Source organism: Protopterus annectens, chromosome 2.part2 (assembly GCF_019279795.1).
Source record: "Protopterus annectens isolate FY-2018-M chromosome 2.part2, PAN1.0, whole genome shotgun sequence".
NCBI classification, from domain to species: Eukaryota; Metazoa; Chordata; order Ceratodontiformes; family Protopteridae; genus Protopterus; species Protopterus annectens.
Window position 1 is genome coordinate 621,805,609 of NC_056730.1, and position 26,853 is coordinate 621,832,461.

The following is a 26,853-nucleotide window of genomic DNA, read 5'->3' on the forward strand; positions in this document are numbered from 1 at the left end:
AGAGGACAGAATAACAGAGGGGGAGTAGAAGCATGGATGCCATGGAGTGTGCGAAGTCTAAAACGCTGATGTGTGCCCATACTATCCCTGCCTGCAAAGCCAGGAATGGCTGGCTACAAACCTGCTCATAAACCACAATGTGAAGGGGAAATCACCAGATATATGAGCCCTTTCTCTGGGTAACCTATGTGAATCTGTAGAGCTGAGAGGTATGGCCACAGCAGGATATGGCCATTCTGTCATGTCAATAGATGTACAATCATGGGATCCTCAGTCACCACAGTACCAAGGTGCTGGACTATTTTACACAGATCCATCAGCAAGTGTCTGCATCTCCCCCTCCAGAATGGCATGAGTGTGCAAGAATATGTAGGCTGCAGACCACAATACTGGACACAGCTTAATTCATCTTGTATTCCCCAGGAAATTACTGTGAGCAAATAAGTATATCTGTCAGTAGTTGATGACATAATACATCATAGTGTAAAACACTACATATGTTTGAATATCTCTGCTAACACCAAAACCATGTAGCAGAAGCAGCACAGACATAATTAGTTATAGTATGCCACTACCCTTTGCCCATTGTGACCCCATATTGTCAACCTATCTACAGATATCCTGCAGAAACAGGTTGCTAGCTGTAGGTGTAGAACACAACTGCCTGCACTGGAGTACAACCTACCTGGAATGGATTCACACATTCAATACAGAAGGTCATATTGGGCATGCTCCGACACTTACAGAAATGAAGCCCATGTCTGACAATAACACTGGACTATACATATCTGTCAGTCGCAGATGTCTGTGCACACACATCACATTGCAAACCAGTCATGCTTTGCACACACATTGGATAGGCATACACCCATATATCCAAGGACAACACACTATAATAGGTCAAACATACACAAACAGAGATGTGGGGAAGAGAGAGACAGACAGTGACAAAGAGCTTCCCATCATGAGTTCTGACTCACCCACCACACATCCAATTGACCAATATTACATGATGTGCCGATGCCTATCAGGGTAAGCATTTGCTTCTGATAGCCCTCAGCACTATAGTGTCTGTGCAGCTTGTGATAACTGTGTAATATGACAGTACAAGTCATTATTCATCTAGCAATCGTATACACAGTCCTGTCAAATGTAAAGTTGTGTGTGACTGAGTGCTGTGTGTGTGTTTCCATAGGAATAGTTTATGGCACATTCACACACGCTGCACTCCCCATTGCCCTAGTTTAGCTAGCCTGCTGATGTCAGTCACCTTGAAATACCCCTTTGGAGAAGAATCATCCCTATAAGCTCTGTGGCGTGTGCAATAACTGCATAATGCTATTGTGTGATGTACTAGTTAGGTAGGAGCTCTAATCCCAGATCTGCCAACCATGAAACTCTGTTTGTGTGTATAGGAATGAATGATTTTGAGGCCATTCATAGACACTACACTTCTCATTGCCCTACTTTAGCAAAGCTGCTGATGTCATTCACCTTGAAATACACCTTTGGATAAGGGATAGCCTTATAAGTTCCATGGCACGTGTGATAATTGTGCAATGCTATAGTGTGACATACCAGTTAGGCAGGTGTTCTAATCCCTGACATGGCAACTGTAAATCTCTGTGTTTGTGTGTGCAGGGATGAATGGTTTTGAGGCCATTCATAGACACTACACTCCCCATTGCTTTATTTTAGCAAGGCTGCTGATGTCAGTCACCTTGAAATACACCTTTGGAGATGGGCTAACCCAACAAATTCCATGGCACATGTGATAACTGTGTAATGTTATAGTGTGATGTACTAGTTAGGTTGGAGTTCTAATCCCGGACATAGCAACTGTGAAACTCTATGTGTGTAGGGATGACTGATTTTGAGGATATTCATAGACACTACACCTCCCATTGCCCTACTTTAGCAAGGCTGCTGATATCATTGACCTTGAAATACACCTTTGGATAAGGGATAGCCCTATAAGTTCCATGGCACGTGCAATAATTGTGTAATGCTGTAGTGTGATGCACTAATTAGGCAGGAGCTCTAATCCCAGACATGGAAACTGCGTGTGTGTGTGTGTGTGTGTGTGTGTGTGTGTGTGTGTGTAGGGATCAATGCTTTTGAGGCCATTCACAGTTACTATACTCCCATTGACCAACTTCAACAAGCCTGCTGATGTCAATCACCTTGAAATACCTCCTTGGCCATGACTCAACTCTGTAAGCTCCATGTTGTGTGCAATAACTGTGTAATGCTGTAGTATGATGTACTAGTTACATAGGAGTTTTAATCCCAGACATGACAAGTGTGGAACTATGCATGTGTGCATGAAGAGTAAAGCTTTTGAGGTCATTCACAGTCACTACACCTCCCATTGCCCTACTTTAGCAAGCCTGCTGATGTCATCTACCTTGAAATATACTTATGGAGAAGAACTAGCCCTATAAGCTCTGTGATGCATGTCATAAATGCAGAGCAATTTAGGAGCAGTAACTACACAGCTATAGGTTTGAATCTCATCTGTGTCAAGAGTCTGTGTGTATACTTCAAAGATTTTTGTCCCTATTTACAGACAGTACACATCTCAGAGCCTGACTTTAGCAGTCCTGCAGATATCATCCACCTTACAAGTATTTCATGCAAATCCTACACCATCTTGGGTCAGTGGTACATGTGGTAAATGTGTAATGTAGTAGTCCATAAAGGTTGGTAGGTAGAGGCTTGAACCTTACCCCTGGCAAATGTAAATGCGTGATTAGGGTAAAATTATATTTGGGATCTCTCACCCATTGCATTACCCAATGCCAGTATTTACAAGGGCTGGTGATGTTCCTCACCTTAGAAGTACATTGGAACAGCATCCATCTAATAAGCTCCATGGCATGTGTGATAAATGCGGTCCACTGTAGTAGCAATACATAGCTTGGTAGGGGGTTGAATCTCAGTATTGGCCAGTGTGTGTGTGTTTGTCGTCAGTGTCCTGTGTAAAGGCTGCTGTGATTGTGTAATGATAGGATGCATTGTGGGGAGGATTTTGTTAAATTATTGTTTTGAGTATCTACTATATGTCACAATGTCCACCTTACAAGGGCAACAGATGTCAAACAGCAGAGAAGCTGATGTAGAAAATCCATAGCCCTACATGTGACATTATGGACCAGTGAACAATATAGGCAACCCTTGTATTACTCAGAGAACACTCTCCACCCATGTCTCATACACGAAAAAACACTTGGCTAGGCAACAACCACTATATTGGTAGTTCTCTGCATATTTCCCACAGATAGTAATCACGGTGTGATTGCAGTGGACTACATGCCTGTTGACCACAACACTGTCACTGACATCAGAATGTACTTATAGGTTCATAGGTTCATAGGTTAGTACTAGGTTAACTGCCCTTGTGAGCCATTGTAAGCCTAGCCAATTATCCCTTGTGAGACTCAAACCCTGCACCTTGTGTTTGTAAGGCAAACACCTTTACCATTAGGCCACCCTCCTTACACTGTGATGTGTAACATCTACTGACTGAGTGTGTGTTATCCAGCATTTAAAAGGACATGGCACCCTGTTCCATCCCTACAATAGGCAAATAATTGCTTAAAGTGGTCCTTTGCTATGTTCCCCACTGGTCGCCTGCAACAACTGTAGAGTCTGAAAATGTAACCCACAAAAGGAATACCATGCCTTATACAAACGCCTGTATGGACAGATGCCACTAACTCCATGGAATACCTGTATCATGCTGTCAATGTAGGTGCAGGCACAACCTCAGGTCCATAGCCAGGTCTCACCACATGAGGTCAGGAATGCCACATCAGATGATAACAATCTGTCCACACAACATGCCCCAGAGACCCCAAGTACACTTCCACATGCCACAGAACATGCATGTGGGACATGTGTACAACCCAGACACAGCCCATGTTATGGAATATAGATCACATACATGGCAAGCATTGCACAGTACTGGCCACCCACAATAGTAACCCAGATGAGTGGATGGTGAATACAATACCCACCTGTGTGGGACAATCCAGGGACTATACCCCTGAGCCACACTGGAGACCATTGTCATGTGGCCTGATGCCAAGGTATTCCCTTTGCCTAGCTTTGTACAGCCTTCTGGCACAGTCAACTACTACACACCTGTGAAGCAATGAACTCATGCATGTCAGTACTGGCAAGTGTGTGTGTGTGTGTGTGTGTGTGTGTGTGTGTGTGTGTGTGTATGTGTGTGTGCGTGTGGAGATTAATGATTTTGAAGCCATTCACACTCACTACACCTCCCATCATCCTATTGTAGCACACCTTCTGATGTTAGTTACCTTGAAATAACTCTTTGGCCATATATCAGCCTGGTAAGCTCTGTGATGCATGTGATAACTGCATAATACTGTAGTATAGCAAACTAGGTAGATAGGAATTCTAATACTGATCCTGACAACTGTGATGTGTGTTATCTCCTAAGAGAGTGTGGTTGTGACTCCCTTGACACCTGCTTTTCTGGACAGTCACATGTACTACACTTTGCTTATTCCTCCTTTATCACTGTTGCTGATGTCACTTATCTTCAAAAATTCCTTTGGACAGTTCTCCAACATGTAAGCTCTGTGGCATGTGCAATAACTGCACAACAATGTAATAGCAATACATAGTCAGGTAGAGGTTTGAAACACTGTACTGATATGTTTGTCTTTGTGTTATCAGTGTCCTATGTGTTGGGTTGATTGTGTAAAGACAGTGTCCATTGCAGTGTGGGTTTTGCCACATCATTACATTGAGGAGCTACATGTCCCATTGTCAACATTACAAGGCCAACATTTTCCAAACATTGTAGAGATTCTTGTCAACAATGCTCAGCCATAAATGTGTACAATCATGTGCAATCACCATATGACAGTATGGATTACTACACAGTTTAGGCAACCATCATAATGCCCAGATACCACTCTCCCCCCATGGATCATACACAAACATGCTTGGGTCATACTCTCCTACTCCCTTCCTTTCTTACTTTGTCTCTGTCTGTCTCTCTCACTCCCTCTCTGGTGAATGTGAAAAAGTACACCTGCTTTGCTTAGGCAGCAGCTTGAGTTTTGTAAGTGATGCTCATGATCACCTGATGGCCTGTGCACAAATTGCAGACCCCCACTAGCTAATTGCATATGGAACAGCTGTGGTATCATTCCTATAGCCAATTGCATGGAAACACACTCCTATAACTAAGCACTTCATGTGGGTGTTGGCCCTTTTCCTTCACTGTGAGCAGGACTTCATGTGGGTATTTGACAAACAGCATCACAGAGGGTAGTTGGATATACCTCTTACAACATACACTGTGGAGACAGGACAACAAACAGGAGGGGGATGTTCCAGACATGATGACAGAATGTAAGTATTGCTCTTCTACATTCGAAGTAATGTTGGTTTAACAGGGTTTCTGTGGATATGGCTGTTCTACATGATTTAATATCTGTCATGACAGTGTTATGTGGTTGAGGAAACACTCATCTGTAGGGTTATCTGCAGACTGGCCAGTGCTTGAAGTCTTACGTGTGTTGTGTTACTCATGCATTTCCTTTCTTTAGAAATGCAGTAGCATACTCTGAAGATTGCAGTCAGTACATAGTGAAAGCCATGCGAATTACTGACTTCATCTCCTTCAGAAGACATATGTCATAACAAAACACCACAGCAGCAAGACAATGAAGTAAAAATACCACAGTCTATATGTCGTAACAAACCCTGTTACACCAGTAAATGTATGGGTTTATCACAGCAACATGTCAATATTGGCCCTGTGTTTGTGCCTCCAGCTACAACACTGTCAACCTTTGTACATATGTCATGCCATAAGAGGTGCATATGTTCAGTACATCATTATTTACTGACATCGTACCGGATAACAAGCCAGTGAGATATCAGACTGCAAAACATGTTATGTACAGTAGGCCTTATATTTGAGGACAACACCTGGACATTCTGTTGTAGTGTGTACAGTAGTGAGGTCTGTGCACTTATGGTGACTGTCAACAGAGTGTGTATTGTGAATATGTACCTTGGCCTGTGTAGAGACTGTGGTAGATGTCATTGTTCTTGGCTCTGTTCTATGTGATGTTGCATGCTGCTCCAGTCTATGTTACCCTATTGGCGTACATGTTTGTAGGGCCAGACTGACACATGTCCCATACCACAGTCAGGCATTGGAATACACTGTGTATTGGCCCAGTATATGTAGGGTTAGTGTGTGAATCACACATATGAGGATGGTGTTGTTCACACAGGCGATATATTGTAATATGAAGTACGCTTACCATATGTGACTCTGGCTGTGTTCAGATTGGTTGTGGGTATGCACTTTCACATAGGTGTCTGTTACTCCATGCTGTTGCATGCCTGTAGAGCCTGCTATATTTGCAGGTACATGTGTATTCCCCCATAAAAAATGTAGGCCAATGTTATGGCAGTCTGCCTGTAGTTTGCACAGTGCTTTGTGACATGTCTAGTAGCTCAGTGTATTTACCCCGTGTGATGTTATGTCCAGATATTTGTCAGATGTACTCTTACCAGGCCACCATAAATGTGTATTTCTGACAAAGTAGTAGGATGCTGTACAGATATATGTCACTAACTAGTGGGTAGTATGTGAGCGTGTGACCCCTGCTACTCAGGTTACTATGTGTCAGGGCAGACAGGAGTGTGTGAATGCATAAACTGTGTGAGCTTATCTATTCCAGTATGTTTGTGATATCCCCATTTACATGGCTGTAAACATCCACTTTCTCAGGCTTGGTCAACACGTCTCACACTAAGGGGTTCTGTGTATACCTCTGGACTGACCAGAGTGTGTCAGACTGAGCACATTTATTGTTCATATTTCTGCTGTATTCCACAGGGTCGTTACTGTGATTTGTGTGGTAATATACTATGATGATCTTATGATGTCTGTCAGCAAATGATGGCATACATGTCAATATCAGATGTGGCTTTCCACACATTTCTGTTAAGACAACCCCTGTTATAGTAGCAACAGTCAACATTTCTACATGCAATACTTAAATGACATCCCCTTGTACTAAGAGGTTGTGACTATTGGTGCTGAGGTATGACTCCACTACATGTTATAGACATATGTTATAGATATATATATATATATATATATATATATATATATATATATATACATATATGTATCTATATATATATATATATATATATATATATATATATATATATATATATATATATATATATATATTATATATGGATCCACTTTGAATCATTGAATGTTCAGAACATCAAAATTCTGATCATTGAGACCAGAACATTGATGTTCAGAACATCGAAGGTTTAAAGTGGAAGTGCCAGGTAAGTAAAATTGTAGAGTTTTGGGTGTGTATGCAGGGCAGCAAGGTTCCCTGCATGTTGTGTGTGTGTGTTTGTGTGTGTGTGTGTGTGTGTGTGTGTGTGTGTGTGTGTGTGTGTGTGTGTGTGTGTGTGTGCCATCTGAGTGTTGGCATTGCAGGTAGGGTACGGGAAATCTCCCGTTTAGCGCTACCGCATATAGAGGTAAAAGGCAGATTTCCCTTACCCCACTGTAGTCCGATCTCGGAGTTGGAATATTAAAATAGGGGGGTGTGGGGGTGCAGGGGGGTGAAGTCCCCCTGTATAAAATAGTTTTTGTAAGTGTTTTTGTTTTTGTGTGGTTCATTTTGAACCTTCGGTGTTCTGAACATCGATGTTCTGGTCTTGATGATTAGAACGTCGATGTTCTGAACATTCGATGATTCAAAGTGGATCCATATATATATATATATATATATATATATATATATATATATATATATATATACATACAGATATATCTATATATGATCATATTTATAATGCAATATACAGATATATATATATAAATACATGTATACAAATATATATGTGTATGTACATGTATACATATATATACTTATGTATATATATATATATATATATATCCATATATATATATATATATATATATATATATATATATATATATATATATATATCCATATGCTTATGTGTAAACATGGCTGTTGCATATACCTTCAGAGATGTATCACACAGTATTTATCTGATATGTGTATATTTAGATATAACAGCATACTTGATTCAACACTAATATCACTAACAAGTACTTCACAATTGTAGAAGTTAAAGCAGTTGTTCAATACTATTCAGTATGTTTACCGACAGCTATATTTCAAAAAACAGCAACCATCTTTACAGCTGTGATGAGTTAGTGATTAACTCCTGTGACTATAGTGTACAAGGTACTGGGTTCAAGACCTGCAAGGTCTGTTTATTTTGTTGCTGGCCTCTACAAGGGCTGCTGGATACAGAGTGGTTAAAGCAGTTTTAAGCAGCTTTAAGCAGGTTTGCATTGGTTTGCCTGACAGTAAGCGCTGCTAACATATGGTTAAATGAATAGGCACTTACACCATATAGGCTTCGCTTACCAGTGCACAAATCTGCTTAGCATTTATATTGCAGCAATGCTGAAACCTGCTAAGCATGGCTCAGCCCTGGTAACCAGTGATCGCATTCCAGTCTGATAAAATAGCAGGGTAGTGACATCTTTAATAAGTGTATTTAATTCCATGTACATAACATGTGTCTATGTGCTGTCATTACAGTAGCAAGGGGTGTGAGTCTACTGTCTGGGACACCTGAGTATATATGGCTTGTACAACACTCTTTTCTGTTCGAATGTGTTGCATACATGGGTAATATCCCAGGTTATATTCAGTCACACTGGCATGTAGTATATCATTACATTACTACTGTTAACAGTGCTTTCCCAAGTAAGAGTAGATTGCAGATTGTAGTACTGGAACCAAACACCCCTGCATGCAAAGATGGACTCTGAGTCCTCACTGTCATGTTCTTGGTGTGTGAGCTGTGTATCATTAAGTATTTCCTACTGGATACTGATCTGACGTGGATATTAACTGTAGACTACTATGTGTATAGGACATGTCATTGAGGGCTGCTGTCATGTAGTAATGGCATACCTATCAGTATCAAACGTCTGTCTGTCAACACATTCATCCTAATGCATAACCAGTTGGCTAGCTGATGTCTGTCCTCTGTACAGATGTGCAGATGTCAGGTATCCATCTTGGCTGCTTACAGGCAACCTATGCTTCAGTGACACTGACATGTCTGCCCATCTGTGCTATGAATGCCACAGCTAGGAATCCCCATCCTGTACGCACCACATGCCATTGATACCTCCACTACACTACCACAGTCAACAGAACATGCTTAGGTACAGGTCTCCAAGACAGACACTGACCATGTTATGTAATACATGTTGCATATATGTCAATTGGAGCACCTCACTGCAGGAGGCAACCAGATGATTGGATGTTGCTTTTAACTCTCACCCAGAGGATCACTCCCATGGAATCAGTTGATAGATGGCCTGCTGCCAAAGAGCAGGTGGCATGATACCACTGTACCCACATCCCCTACTGTTCCCATCTCTCCATGGGCAATATCCTGGTGGCACACCTATGAACACCTGCACCTATGGACCCCAGTACTGACAAATGTGTCAGTGTACATTACTTAGAATAACAATGTCTGTGTGTTTGTAAACCTGTAGTTGATAATTCCCCGAGGCCCTTCACACCCACTGCACACCCCATTGACATAGTTAGATATGGCTGCTGCTGTAATGGACATTGCATGTACCTTGTTACACCCTTCACCCTATGGGCTACCTGGATCTTGCAGTACCAGCACAACACTGTTGTGCAAATGGGCAGATAGGCATGGGTTACCCTCTGATTCCTGACAAGTGTGTGTATGTGTGCAAGTGTGTATATTTGTAGGATACAGCATTCTTAGGCCACATTCTCCTAATACAATACACCTTGCCACACAGTATAAGGGATAGTGATGTTGCTGACCATAGGTGAACCATGACAAAGCATCACCCTACTATCTCTGTGGCATGTGCAATAGATGCATATCCCTGTAGTAGCACTTTTGAGATAGACAAGGGGTTGTATTGCAGTCCTTGTCAATGTGTGATAGTGGGTATGTCAGAGTATTATCATGGGTTTCAGTGAGTACAATATCCAATGTGGGGTGTGGGTGCCGGGTATACTGTCTTTACCCCATGGTACCCCCAATACATGTCCCATGGTCCTCTGCATGGGGACCATTTTCACCATCAACCATACAGGTTACTGATTACACTATCCAGCACAACGATGCATGTGCTGTGTGCAACTTATCTGTAACAGAATGGACACACTGACACGGTAGTTAGCACTGATAAACCCAGGTCTCTCAGATGTGTGCATGACTGTTATGTGTTTGTCAATATGTATATGACAGTATGTCACACTATGTATTGTTCATAAACAACCAGTACATCCCCCATTACCATACTGTACAGGGCCTGGTGATGTTATTCACTTAACATGTAACCTGGGACACACCTAATTCTAAGCGCTGTGTGGTGTGTGCAGTTAAGATCACACACATTAGTAGCAATAAGTACCTAGGTAGGGGTTCTAGTCCCAGAGTTGCCAAGTAAGAGTGTGTGTGTATGTGAAGGGATCCACTTCAGTTTGCAGAAAATACATGTCCCAGGAGGTCATCTGTCTGAGAACTGACTGGCAAATGCTAAAATTTCACAGGTACCATCTTGTGGAAATTCATTCAATCAAAACTAGTAGTAGATGTGTAAATGCCCTCTTCCCCACTGTATATCTGTACAGCGATACTGGGGTTGGTATATATAGCTGGGTGTGGATCTTATGGACACAGGAACCATCATTGTGGTTATTGTTGAGTGTATCCCCCCTCTTAGTCAGCTGTAATACTGTACAGTTTATCTTAACAGGTTAAGTAGTTGTCAATCACACTATCTGCGGTTCTACACCACCCCACACCCTTTAAAGGGTAGAGCTGTGCCACCCACACCGGCACACATATGTTTACCAAGTTGAGGATTGCAGTACATTGGGGAAGGGGACATATACCCTGCCAGTACCATCGTCAATGACATTAAGCTAGTAGACTGATTATTTCTCAATGTGATGTTGTGCCTATTCTGTCTTGGTGGAATTACACATGCTAAAATGGGTTCCTTGCAAAAGTACATGCATCCATGTGTACAGTACTCTCTGTGTATTGCATCAACACCAAAGCCTCTCTCTCTCTGTGTGTGTGTGTGTGTGTGTGTGTGTGTGTGTGTGTGTGTGTGTGTGTGTGTGTGTATGTGTGTTATACACAAACATGGTATGTACCACCCAGTACACTTACCATTGTCCACTGTAGAATGGCTGCTGACTTCAGCCACCATGCACTCACCTGTATACACCCCTCAGACCTATTAGGCATGTGGCACATGCAGTAACTGTTATACAGACCTGTGACTTGTGTTCAGCTGTACCCAGGATATGGCACAGTCAAGGTGTCACCACAGTGCTATACCCCTTGGAGGAAACAACAGCAGACCAACATCCTGCTGACACATAGACACCTACAACACAAACAGAATACATTATTGAGACCACAGTCACTCAGTGTTAATAACAGCTATAATGCATCATGGCTGGACAACTACACATCCTGACATGTCAGCATTAAACTTTAGTACTGACAACATGTTACACAGCATAACATTGTTACACCATAGTACAGTCACCCTGTGCATCAGAACCATATTAGCTTGTCCCTGCATCGATGTTATGGATGACAGGGATGTGGCACAGGTATCATCATATGCACAGGGTGTGTTGTGGGTTTGCCAGAGACCTAGGCTGAGTCATTTGTTTGACATCATATGTGTGTGTTAGGGGGTTTAATTATTAATTGGACTGTGCAGATGTGGTATATGCAGGTATGGGGTTGCCCTAGCTGTGTTGGTGATGTGTATGTGTATGCATGCACACAGTTCTGCCATGTGGCTGCCCTATACAGGGGATTGCTGGACAGCTGCAGACTGTACCTGGCAGGGTGTGCAGTTCACCATCTCCAGCCACAGACATGAGAACTGTGCCTACCAGGGGTTCCACGAGCACTACCAGGTACAATCCACAATATGGTACTCTTCCCTGATGATGACATATATCCACTGGATCTGGTGCCCTCTTGGGACTGGCCAGGCCATGTGCATGTGGCCTGCTATGTTGTGGTGTGGACAGCACCTCCCTGCAGTGCTGGGGCTGGTACTGCCACTACGGGAGCGGCTCTGACTTCTAGCATGTCCACGTTGACCTCCACCTGTAGGTATTGCTGGCCAACACCCACATGGCCATCATACTGCTCCCACCATATGCTCAAGCACAGACATTCCATGGTTGAGAATTCCCATCATCTCACCCAACCATCTATCCAGGCCCCCTGCAAAAATACAGTAGGCACCTGCAAGATCACAGATGTTGTCAATAACAGCAGAATATGTACCCCTCAGCAGCCTCAGACCCTGTCTGGTATACCATTCCATATGTGCCTGCACCTCCATGATGGCCTAAAACATGCATCTGGTGACACCAGTTGTGGCACTTCTGCCAGGGGCATGATGACCAGCAGCCCTCCTATGAGCACTCCTGTACATCTGCTTGTGTGGTACCTCACCGGGCAATCGGCTATGGCTGCTGTGTTCAGACACATGTGCCATAGTCAATACACTGTTCTGTCCAATGCCACCACCTGCCAACTGTCCCTTATCTATGGCCATTGGTGATGGGGTATGTATAGGCAACATGACTGTGTGCAGGGAGGGGATGGATAATAGTGAGATGTCAAACAATGGCACAGCTTCAGCCCAAGACAACCCTGCCTGTGCCTCAACACACCTATCATCATTATCAGAATCTGTATGGACACTAACATCAGTTTGCCTGCAGGAGGGACCCTGACCCACCTCGCCACCTGTGAGGGGAAAACAAGAAACGTACTTTAAGACCTGTCCATCATTGCTTAACTGTATACACACACACACACACACACACACACACACACACACACACACACACACACACACACACACACACACACACACACACACATACACACACACACACACACACACACACACACACAAACGCACACACACAGGTGAGGTTGCACAAAGATATTACACACAGACCTCTCATTACCCCTCTGTGAACATGCATGACATATAGCACTCAACAGCATGCACTGCAGCTGTAGTAAATCCCTGTTACCAATATTATACATCTCTGTGATGCATGAGTTGTGTTAGTAGATGATGCCCCTTCCCCTGGAACACACTGCACCCATGTACACAGTATTGCTGTGCACCTGTTCAGCACCTTGCCATGTACTGTGCACCATACCTCACAGGTATACATGCCATTGCTGAATGTGTATATGTGTGTCAGTTATGTTTGCTCTGCTGCTCACAACCCCTGTGTGTTTGCCCAACTCATATCTGGGATGATATGTGGACAGATGTCAATAGTGAATGCCTGATGTCTGATTTGCAAATCTCAGCATCAACGGTGCATGTATGACCAATAAAATACAATTACACTGACAACCTTCAAAGCTTACTGTGGCTACAAGGAGGGCACACACTCTTATTGTCATGGCACCCTCTTCCCTGATATGCCATGGGGCCACAATACTGCATATGTTAACATTATATGAACCTGATATGTGACATATGACCTGTGCAATCAAATGCAGTATCAAACAAATGTGTTAGTTGTACAGATGCTGATTGAGATGCATACAATATGTGGGTGTATAAGTGTGCACACCCTTAATATGTTTGTTTGTTGCACCAATTGTTAAGAGTACTACAGCAGTCGCTATTCCTGGAAGGGGTATAATAGCATGGCCCATCTGTACTTGCCAATATTTGGTCACTTTGCCCTACACATGTCCCTACAACTCTGCAAGATCGCAAGGTCAGCTCATGTGCACAGCCCTTGAAGGTCACGCAGTGCCTTCACTATTGCTGTGAATTCAGGGTTATGTCTGCCACAATGCATGATCTTGACTGTGTGCAGATACAGCCATTCTTAGCAAGCTTTGGATGTCTGCTTCAGTTCACTGTTGTGTTTCAGAATGACACCCCTCCACATTCTCAGCCTTTTTGCAGATGCTTGACAACTATGGGCTACACATGAATGTCATTTTGCAGTGTCCCAAATTCAGAACACCGTGTGTACTGGCCTAGTCCCTGCTAATGAACGGCAAACATACAGGTGTACATTAGCACCAGCAAGGTACAGATGGGGATGGTGGGCCTGAGGTGGAGTGAGGTCTTGCTTGTGCAGCACATGTATCTTAATTGATGCTGTCTGTAGGTTTCACACTTGGTCTTGGTACACCATTACACATTGCAACACATGCCTTTGGGGGACTTTTGATGTTATGCATATGCTACCTGTAGAGAGCCCTGGCTGATGTTTCCTGTGGAACAACTGTCCCATCTGATTATCCTAACCCATAGACCAAACTTCTGCAGAGTCCAGGTGATTGTTGACACAGGTACTGCACAGCCAGTACTTGCTAGACATTCCTGCAACTCCCTCAGTGTTGCAGCATATTTCTAGGCAGCCTCCATGACCAGTTTGCAACAGGTGTCATCATCTGTCTTGGATGGCCATCTGTTAATTTTCTACATTAATGCTGTCCCATACTTCCTCATCACATACATGACTGCACTGTTGTCCATGGTATATGCAATGGTGAGGTAAGGCTACATGTCCCACTCTTGCGTGCTACCTGTTGGGTTTGTGATCCATTCCATGGCATGTAAAATGTGTGCAAACCATGGCTGCTGTTGCAGATGAGTGGGCAAATGTGATGGACACATGTGTTGGACAGCAGACCATTTCTTGGTGTGACATTGAGGACCTGTAATTGCTGGAAGGTGCATTCTCATGAAGAGTGAATGCTGTCAGCACCTCAAAAGCTGCTTCCACAATATGTTATTTGGAGTGTGTGCACACATATGCTTCCAGTGTTTGTTAAAGTATGTATTCCCAATATTTGCTGTCCTAGCATAGGATTCCATATTACACATTCATTGCTCACATTAAGACCACATTACAGGTTGTAAGGGTTGTGGAGTGTGGTATTGTGATATGCTGTTGTGTAGATATGTAACAGTTGCCATTGTAATAGTGGTATATACACTGTTGTAGAACTGCATAAGGGTGATGTCTCAGACATGTTCCTACTGTAGGCCATTTGTCCCACCATTATATTCATCTCTGTGCACACATCTTGCAATGACAGGATGTTAGTTATATTGCAGGACTCTTACATACCCTTCAGATATTCCACCATGGTGACCACTGTGATGCAGTGTAGTTAACAGCAACAATATGTGAACATGTGCAGCATGCATTATGGGTAGGTATGTTAAATGTGTGCATGGCAAATACCATGGCCATAACATGGCCAGTGTATTAGCAAACCTGAACAAACAACACCATACTCACCAGCTACAGCCTGCTGCCCCAGAGGTATACCAGAGGGACCTACATAGTTGTGTGAGAGATGCAATGTCAGTAGCCACACCTGTGGCATTGGTACAGGGTGGGAGCAGCATTTCAGTACATCAACAGTACAAATCCACAATATTACAGATTATGCACTTCTGTTCATTACTACAATGCAGCAACAGACTGTATATATTTTATCTCACATATGCATGATCAAACTCTGCAGATGCAGATTGACAAGCAACAATGGTCTACTGATGTGCACTGGGGCCTTATCTGCATGCTCTTCATCCATTGTGTAGGTAGCACCCACCTCCACAATGCTATCCAGTGGGTCTTGTCCTTGCTGGCGGAAGGAGCCCAGAGACTGTCAAGGAGTTCCTCAGCATGTGTCAGGGGGCCTGGATGGCATGACCCCCCTGTGGCTAGCTGGTCCCTCCTAACTGCAGCAGCACGCTGACAGAAATGGCAGATGAGGTCAGTGGACTGATTTCGGACCTGTTCATAACTGTGGTTATGCAGGCTGACATCGTTTACCCTGTGGATGAGCTCATTCCACACTGCAGTCCCCTCCTGCAGATCATGGGCTGTATGGGCAAACAGGGTGTGGTAGTGCTGAACTAGGTAGTTTATTATGACTTCATTTTCCTGGGTGGAATAAACTGACAAACGCTCTCTAGACATGGTGCCTGAAAGACATAAAGCAGAAAAAAGTTTGAAGACCTTATACTGCAAGGATATAATAGTTGTTAATTGACATCTGTCTCCCCCCACCATATCTGCAACAATAATCTGAACACACAACTCAACGGATATGTTTACAGCAAACCTACTGTTGGGACATATATCGTATTGTACGACAAATAGTGCAATGTGTTTCTAGTCATGTTCTATGTTGAAACACTATCATTGGTGGCATGTTGCTAACAATGTCACCTGCATGCCATTGTAAGGGGCACTATGGTTCCATATATGCATGTATTCTGTTTGCCATGTGACTGCTCCAAATCTGGTGATTTGTGTTAATGGGGATAGCTATGCATGCTGTTAGACATAATCGTGGATTGTGTGGAATATTACTACCCACATATTTTCTATAACTGTGACACAATAGCATGCTTGGGAATCCTGTTCCCAGCAGAACCACCTCTCTCACCTCATCCTGCCATGTTACCAGGCCACAGCACATCTGGGACCCACCCTGAGATCTCATCATCGGCTGGTCCTGCACTACCTTCAGGTGGAACCACCTCAGGGGATTGTGTTCATTCCCCCCAGGAGCACACACAGACAGGATCCTGTCACCTGAAGCCAGGTGCAGGTTCTAGTGCATAGAGACTCCACAGAGACTTGGAGATGTGCTACCACTACCTTGATGCCCTTGGTACACAATTACAGGGTCTGCATACTCTTACTGCTCAGACCCCAGCTCAGGCACCTTCATGGCCATGAAGGTGCAGTTGTGACTGCCCATGGGTGGGGACCTTGATCCCACTGTTTCCATTTGGGGGTTCATGGGCTTCCACTTTCCAAACACCACTCCCCATCCAAAGTGTTTACCCACCACATGTCATATACCACCCCTGTATTCTGTCTTGTCTGTCTTCCAACCCAACCTACCTCCCCAAATATGCCTACTATTCTTCCCCAACATACCAATCTCACCTTCACAAACAAGGGTAAGGTGTTCCCAACATGGATTTCACACCATACATAACTGTCTATTTCGCACCTGCTTACTACTGTGTGTATATATACATTCAGTTACATGAATATATGTTTAACATACCTGTTGTAGTATTGTCCTGTCTTCTAGGTACACTTTTATGTGTCCCTTGTTTTACATAATTTTGTTTCGGTTTGGTTTGTAGTTTTTTTTTTTGTAGTTTGTTTTTTTAATTCTCTCTCTCTCTTCTCTCTCTCTCTCTCTCTCTCTCTCCCCTCTCTCTCTCCCTCTCTCTCTCTCCCCTCTCTCTCTCTCTCTCTCTCTCTCTCTCTCTCTCTCTCTCTCTCTCTCTCTCTCTCTCTCTCTCTCTCTCTCCCCCTCTCTCTCCCTCTCTCAACCTCTCTCAACTACAGAGATTGAGCTGCTTTGAATAGGTTGCAGCATGGTTTTGTAGGTGATGCTCATGATCAGGTGATGGCCTCTGCACCAGTAAGTGTTCACAGCTTGATAACTGCATGCAGCCAGCTGTGTAGCAATTTCAATTACCACTGTCATGGCAACCCACTACTATAAATTACTACACCATGTTAGCATTGTCCCTTTACATTTATTTCCTGTATGGCAGGCATCCTTCCTGTGTGTGGGCAGCAGTGTTACAGACAGCAGGTAGCAATACATCTTACAACAGGATTTGCAGACACAGGCCAACTACATATTTTTATAAGGTTCCAGACCTACGGACAGTGTGAGTATTGTTGTTATATGCATTGTATACCACTAGTTTTACAGGGTTTGTATGTACATGCTAGTTTTGCATGGAATGCAATCTGTCTGTATAGCTCTTAACTGTGGGCCTATCCACATGATGGCCAGAGGATTGGCTGTTATGTTTTGTTTGTTCACCACACAGTCTTGTCTCTGATATATCAGTGGCATTCTCTCTGTTGAGTGCTATCAGTACATGGCTATATCCATTTGTGTTTCTGACTTCATATTCTTGAGTAAGGGTATGTTGCAACCAATCCTGTAACACCAGCAACTTTCACAGTGTATAACAGCAAAATTGCAAATATGGCCCTGTGTTCCAGCCTCTGTCCTCCACCTATATACTAGGCTTTGTCCAGATGTCATGCAGTAAGAGGTTGTTAAGTAGTGACCTATCATTATTTAGTGCTGGCATTCCTGCTATCATTCCACTGATGTTGTGGACTCCCACACATATTGTGGGGTAGGGTCCATCTATATGAGGGCTACAGCTGGACAAAATGTGTGTGACCTTGTATAGTCCACAGGTCAGTGTATGTAACACTGTTATATGCCCTTGTAAGTCATTCTATGAGGCAGGGGCATGCACCGTTTTAACCTAGGCTGTTACAATATGTGAGGGATATCAGTAGCAAGACACATGAAGGTATATGGCTGTACATTTTCATACATTTCACCAGGGGAAAAGTGATGGACTAGTGCTTACTGTCTTACAGACAGTTCTGTTTGTCAGTATGATAGTGATGTTTTAAGTTAAGCATTGATATGTAACAGATACATTTTCATTGTGACAACTTAATTCTTTTCCCCTTAGGGGTTTAGTACAGAGTGCAACTGGAGGCTGCTGAACTACATCTGTAATTAATAAGTGTTGATTGATTCTTATCTTTAAGGCAAGTGTTTTTTTTTTACTGTTGTACTACTTGAAGGCCTTGGCCTGCACAGAAACATAAGTTATGCTTTCAGATTACTGTACCAAATGTTTGTTTGAGAGTTGCATTACTCTGTTATTATGTATTTCAAACACCTAACTGCTATATAGAATGGCATTTACAACTGAAATAGTACACAAATAAACATTTATATGGTTGCAAACATGTGTGTGGTGTCATATCTTTTGACTTGTCTGTGGGTATATGTTTCATGCAATAAGTGTCTTTTGTATGAAATAATCAAAACACTGGCCATTTTAAAAGGTGGCAACTGTAGGAATACTGGATGTTTGATATGCTGTGCACCCTCTAAATATATTTCTTCTTATACATATCTATACATATTAATATATGTATATGTATGTTTATATACATATATATCGATATATATGTATGTGTGTGTGTGTGCGCGTGTGTGTGCGTGTGTGTGTGTGTGTGTGTGTGTGTGTGTGTGTGTGTGTGTGTGTGTGTGTGTGTGTGTGTGTGTGTCATTGGAATGTTTACTGCTTCCACATTGTACATTTCCTATGGTACACAGACTGTTCTGCATGATATGTTATTGATATCATCCTGACATCATTCAGCTGAGATGGATTACTGTTAACTTGTTGTGGCTATGTTGTGTAAGGTCCTTGATATGAGACTTGCATGTGTTGGTTATTGTGTTGCAAGGCAGATCTGCTCAGCTGTGGAGGAGGGGATGATATCAATAATTACAAGAGGTAATTATTTTGAGCCATTCACCCCCTTAACAGTGCCTTTGGTCTTATATTTATATTTTGTGTTTTTTTTTGTATATATATCTATATATATATATATATATATATATATATATATATATATATATATATATATATATATATATATATCTTTATGGGTTAGTGGTAAATCACCTTGGCTATAGTGTGCAGAATTCTGGATTTGGAACTTGCAAGGGCTGCTTATTTTGTTGCTGGGCAGAACAGGGGCTGTTGGAGACAGAGTAATTAAGGCAATTTAAAGCAGTTGTAAGTGGGTTTGAGTGGGCTGTCACGGAGCTAAGCGATGCTTACGTTAGCTTAGCTTAGCTTACTCCTGGTTGCAACCACTTATGGTCGCTTAAACCCATGCTAATTTCAAATAAAGAAAAAAGGGAGATAAGAAAGTGGTGAAATTGGAGCAAGCAGGGGGACAAACAAGAGAAGAAACAAGTAGGGATGTGCAGGACAGGTATAAGAAAGGACCATATATCTGCATTTCTTTGGCAGCAACAGCTGCTTTCAATGTGGGCAATTTAGAATTTGGAGCCTCACACCCTACAGGGAGGTTTGTGGGCATCATACAGTACAGATGATTGGTAGGGTTAGATTGTGTGATGGGTACGTGTCTCTGGGTGAAATGCAGAGCTGTGTATGGGCCATGACTTTTTTTCTGGGAGAGATGTCCCTTTTTTTTAAGGTGAGAGAGGGATGTTAAGGAAGGATTATTAGTAAGTGTGGTGAGGGCGGTTTGGTAGGAGAGGTTGCATTTGCAGACAGACAAGACAGACAAGACAGGAGACAGGGGCGATGTATGACACATGGGGGTAAACACCTTGATGGCGTGGGTGGTTGGGAATCTGAGGCTCATGAGTCCCCCAGATGGTATTAGTGGCTCTGATGTCCCCCACCTGATTGCAGTCACCACTGCTCCTTCACAGCCTCCAAGGTGTCTGTGCCGGGGGCTGGGCTGGAAGGGCCACCTGCCCTCTAGCTGTGACAGCCTGCCCTCCACCTGGCACAGGCAGTCATCCAGCTCTGTCTGGAGGACACTGCACACCATGCCACAGACCTTGTCCTGGGTGACAAAATCCTCTCCACGCTCAGTTGCAGGGGGGGCAAGCCCTGTCCCCTGCCATGGTTCCATCCGAGGGTGGTGCAGGCCCAGCAGATGAGGGAGGTCTGGGTTGGGTCTCAGACGTGCTGGGACCTGGTGCCTCAGTCAGGTGGGGTGGGAGAGGTGGATCTGCTGGGATCTGCCTTCCCATATGTGCTATTGTGTAGAAATTAACAAAGAATATTGGTTAGTCATGCACAACACATTACAACATTAGTCAAAATAGCATGCATGGATATTTCCATTTACCTAAAACAGTGCAATTTTAACAGTGCAATAGCAAACAGAACCCATGCATATATGGAATGGCATTCAGGTTTGCAACAGCATGCCAGTTACTGGTATGACGGGCAGGCAAGAAATGATCATTCAACAAGGAATATTAGTATGCACACAGTTTAAACAATGATAAACCAAATAGAACAACGGTCCCAACATTAGAGGTTTGTTTAGGAACATACCCATGTTGGTTTCAGTGTGATGGTTGAATCAATTGAGTGGTGGGGGAAGGGAACAGATTCAATTGACAACTGTTATCAAGTATATTTGTCAGTACACTACTATTCACTATTCTATATTCTGACCACACTTACACTCTACCTGGGCCATGGGGCTGCTACAGCACACCAAAAGCTGTAGATATAAACAGAGCAGCTGTACCCTTATTTTAGTTATACACATCAGACCTGTTTCTATACCAATTTCTTTACCTGTGGGCCTGTGCAGATGAACTGTGCACATTACATTGCTGTTTCTACACATATTTCAGATTCACATAGTTGCAGGCCCTGGAGTGTGTGTTGTGCCTTTCACATACATCTACGGTGACATTCTCTGTGTGCAGGTTTCTTGGCAGCTGGGGAAACTATCTGTGACAGCGTAACATTTGATTGGCTTGTCTGGGCCAGACTACAGAGTGTGGATGTCTAGCTTGCATCTATTTGCATTACTGGGGCTGATCAACACAGCAATTGTACACCTTTCATAGTTATACACATCATACTAGTATTTCTATTCAGATTTCTTTACCTGTGTGCCCTGTATGGAAAATGTATGAGTTGCAGTACATTATTTTTTTCTATTCGGATTGCAATTTACAACTGTAGAATCAGACTGAGATGATAGTGGTAGTCCCTGGATTCAAACCATGGTGTGTGTGTAAAATTGAACTACAGGCCTAGTCCTTATCAGACTGAGCTACTGGGGAGGTGTTGTATCTTGCTTGTGACATGTCTATCTAGTACATATTTTTGTGCACAGTACTTTTATTATGACATGTTGCATTATTTGTTTCCCATTTTCAGTACAAATTATGCATGCACAACAGACATTGGTGTCACTGTTTGTGAAACATGTGCAGGTTAGCTGGATTGCACATTTGACTGTTTTACAACTATACATACTGCAATTAAGATTCCTGAGTACACAGTGTAGGTTTTAAGTCTGCACCTGTTAGCCTTATACATTTTTCAGTACATTCACAGCTACATACAGCTCAAATTGAAATGTTAACGCAGGACAATGCTGGCAGACAAACAAGTAAAACACATTCTGATGGAAATATGTACTGTTTCTTTTTTCAGTTATTTGACATGCCCATTCTAAAGTATGCAGACAAACAGTGCTAAATCAGTTCAACTCAGTTAATGTTTTCTGCAGGACATACACATTTCTATTTTTCAGGTACAAGTGAGATGACACACACCAGTGTTTGGGATCACCTTTATTAGTTTTGACATACATATCTGTGTACAACTCAGAAATCCACAATTACTATTCATGCATGATCTGCACAGGGGAATGCTTTTCATTTCTCACTGTTACAGTAACCCTGACATGACACTTTCTTGGCAGGTTCACTCACACACATTCATACATATTCTAATATTCCTCTCCTGCATATTGTACCTTGTTTGCTACTGATATCTGTATTACACAGCAGCTGGGAATACTCCATTGTAACAATGGCAGCCTGACACAGGCATTTATTCCTGACTTATACAGCACAATTATATATACAGGCAGTACTAGCATTACTATAATTTTGATTTCTTACTGCTAATAGTAGGGGGTATACTGTACTCACCATACTGCCAACTCAGCTGGGCTAGTCACGGGGCATGAGCCTCAACATTCTGGGACCTCTCCGCAGCAGCTGTATCACACATTAATCATACCTGTAGAGTCACAAGTTGAACATTTTTCATACTTAGAGATACATAAGACCGCATGCTTACAGACAGGTGGGACATCTTGTACTCAAGCTTCTTGGATCCTCTGGTCCAAGAGTGCACCCCTCCTCTGCTTTAGGTCATTATGGTGGTGATGTACCTGCTCAACTGTCCGGGTTATGCTAGCAGCACTGGTGAGATAATGTGCAAGCTGGTCCCGGGCCTCCGCTTTGTACTCCGAGCCCTGGTACTGGCCCTGCAGCATTCTGCCTTCATGGTTTTTAACTAGGAGCCCAAACATGACCCTGGACTCCTGGACACCCAGATGCCCCAACACCTTCACCAATGCCAGACATTTTGGTCCTGCTGTGAGCAATCCCAAATGGTTATGGCTGTATTCCCATCTGTGCAGTCTAAATAGGGCTGTTTTCCCACACTTTTTCTTGATTGGCCAGTTTTAATATGCTGAGCTATGCTTAGCTCAGAGCAAATCTGCATAGCAATGCTTACACCAGCTAAGCAGAACTGAAAGCAGGTAAGCAATGCTTACACTAGCAAAGCATTCCTTAAGTCTATTTTTTCATTAAATGTATAAATTTATAAATTATTTTTTACATTTATATTTTACATATTCCCACCCCCACTGTGCTATACAGGAGCCATATGATTGACATCTATCATTCAAATACCTTAAAAGTTTATTAAATAATTTGGCAGAGGGGGAATTCGAACCGAACATGGTCTACATACTATACCATGACAGTATCACTACGCTACAGCAGCTTCACGAGGTTTTCTATCACAGTAGCACTTGGCTATCATTTTCAGGATTTCAGCCAGGCTAAGCATAGCAGCACACTGCGCAAACAAGCTGCGCACCACTTAAACTTCGGATTTATTTGATGAAAAAAAAACATTACATTTTTTTAATTTGTTTTCCTTTCCTCTTGCTCTACTGCTTCCATGCATGCAGGGCAAGAGTGTATACATTTGTGGGTGCGCACTTGAAGGCTCCTGCCTTCTGGGTGTTTATGTTTTTTTTTCTTTTTCAGTGTCCGCAGACACTGAAATGTTGCTATTTACATTTCAGTGTCTGTGGACACTTGTTTACTATATAATATTAGAGCCAGGCTCTAATATTATATAGATTGACACACATATGTGTCAGAAAGTGCTGTATGGCACTTTCTGAGTGAAGGGGGTGTGTTACATGTGCAGGCACTGCTAACACATGCCCTTTGCGTTTGTTCATGGTTTGTGTCCATTTAGATTAGACAGCAGCACGCCTTCATGCATATGCAATGCACTCTGCTATCCTAAATGGACACTAACCACTCCATGCAAAAATAGCCTTATTCTTGCATAGAGCTTCATGAATCCTGGCCAGAAAAGTATGGTATAAGAGTGTAATGATAAAACATCACTATGTAAAACCAAGGGAAGCTCTAACAGATGAAAAATAAAGCTATAAAATAAGAAGCAAGTGGTGTAATCAGAAAGTAGAATGTCATGACCTTTTTGTGGAAACTGGTAATAGATAAATTACCAGTAAAAGGAAATATGCCGTATAAGAAGAGAAGTGATAAAATGTATTTACATTGTCAAGAAGAAACTACAGAACACATGTTTCTGAAATGTAAAAGTGTAAGAAGGTTATGAGGAAAACTATGTAAAGAAGATTTTTTGAAGATATAAAAAAAGTGGATAAAATAAACATAGATATGATTAAATATGCATATTATAAGAACAGAAGTAATGAATATGTTAAACGAATAGATAAAAGGTTATTTTGGGCCATATGGGTTTTATGGAATGAAAAAATATATGAAATTATGTTTAATGGTAAATGGATTTTAGCTAAAATATTAAGTAAAATCAGAAGACGGCTATGGAAGAAAGGAGTGGAGGTCTAATAGGGATGAAAATTAGTATGATTGTGTGAACAGATTTGTCATATATATATATATATATATATATATATATATATATATATAAATATATATTTGTATATTTGTAACTATTTGTAAATATGTAAATATTTTGTAAATAAGAGTTATTTTTGTATATAAATAAAGGACCGCTATTTTTTTAATAGGTGCAACGAGATCTTTTACATCCACATGAGAACCGAACATCTTGTACATACTATACTATGGCAGTACCACTACGCTACAGCACCTTGATGAGGTTTTCTATCACAGTATCACTTGGCTATCATTTTCAGGATTTCAGCCAGGCTAAGCATAGCGGCACGCTGCGCAAACAAGCTGCTCGCCACTTAAACTTCGGATTTATTTGAAGAAAAAAAAACTATTATTTTTTTTAATTTGTATTCCTTTCCTCTTGCTCTACTGCTTGCATGCATGCAGGGCAAGAGTGCATACATTTGTGGGTGTGCACTTTAAGGCTTCTGCCTTTTGGAAGTTTATGTTTTTTTTTTTCTTTTTCAGTGTTCGCGGACACTGAAATGTTGCAGTTTACATTTCAGTGTCTGTGGACACTTGTTTACTATATAATATTAGAGCCAAGCTCTAATATTATATAGATTGACTCAAATCTGTGTCAGAAAGTGCTGTATGGCACTTTTTGAGTGAAGGGGGTGTGTTACATGTGCAGGCCCTGCTAACACATGCCCCTGCATTTGCTCCTGGTTTGTGTCCAGATAGATTAGACAGCAGCACGCCTTCATGCATATGCAAAGCACTCTGCTATCCTAAATGGACACTAACCACTTCATGCAAGAATAGCCTTATTTTTGCATAGAGCTTCATGAATCCTGGCCAGAAAAGAATGGTATAAGAGTATAATGATAAAACATCACTATGTAAAACCAAGGGAAGCTCTAACAGATGAAAAAAATAAAGCTATAAAATAAGAAGCAAGTGGTGTAATCAGAAAGTAGAATGTCAAGACCTTTTTGTGGAAACTGGTAATAGATAAATTACCAGTAAAAGGAAATATGCCATATAAGAAGAGAAGTGATAAAATGTATTTACATTGTCAAGAAGAAACTATAGAGCACATGTTTCTGAAATGTAAAAGTGTAAGAAGGTTATGAGGGAAACTATGTAAAGAAGATTTTTTGAAGATATAAAAGAAGTAGATAAAATAAACATGGATATAATTAAATATGGATATTATAAGAACAGAAGTAAAGAATATGTTAAACGATTAGATAACATGTTATTTGGGGCCATATAGGTTTTATGGAATGAAAGAATATATAAAATTGTGTTTAATGGGAAATGGATTTTAGATAAAATATTAAGTAAAATCAGATGACGGTCATGGAAAAAAGGAGTGGAGGTCTAATAGGGATGAAAATTTAGTATGATTGTGTAAACAGATTTGTCTATCTATATATTTGTACATTTGTAACTATTTGTAAATATGTAAATATTTTGTAAATAAGAGTTATTTTTGTATATAAATAAAGGACCCCTATTTTTTTTTGATAGGTGCAATGCGATCTTTTACATCCACATGAGTATCCACAGATTCAATCAGGGATGAGATGTTAAATCAAGATGCCATCTGTTTGAGCTGATTGTAGTTCAGCTGGCTGTAAAGAGACCTGTGACACCTATTAAAAATTGTAGTAGTTCTTTATTTAAAAAAAAAATTATGTACAATACTATTAACACATTTATATATTTACAATTTTATCATCATCATCTTCTTTCGGCTGTTCCCGTTAGGGGTCACCACAGCGGATCATCTGTTTCCCTATTTATACAGTATACAAATTTCCATTCATTTACATTATTGTAATAAAATCTTAGATATCTTAATTTCTATTATCATGTTAAACCTTCATTATCTTATTTGAACCACATTTCTTTTTCCATAATCACCATCTAATTTTTCTTAAAATTACTGCTAGTGTCCATTTACCATTAAAGATCATTTCATTTAGCCTTGCATTCCAAATAATTCACACAACACAAAATAATCTTGTATCTGTTTTACTAACATATTAT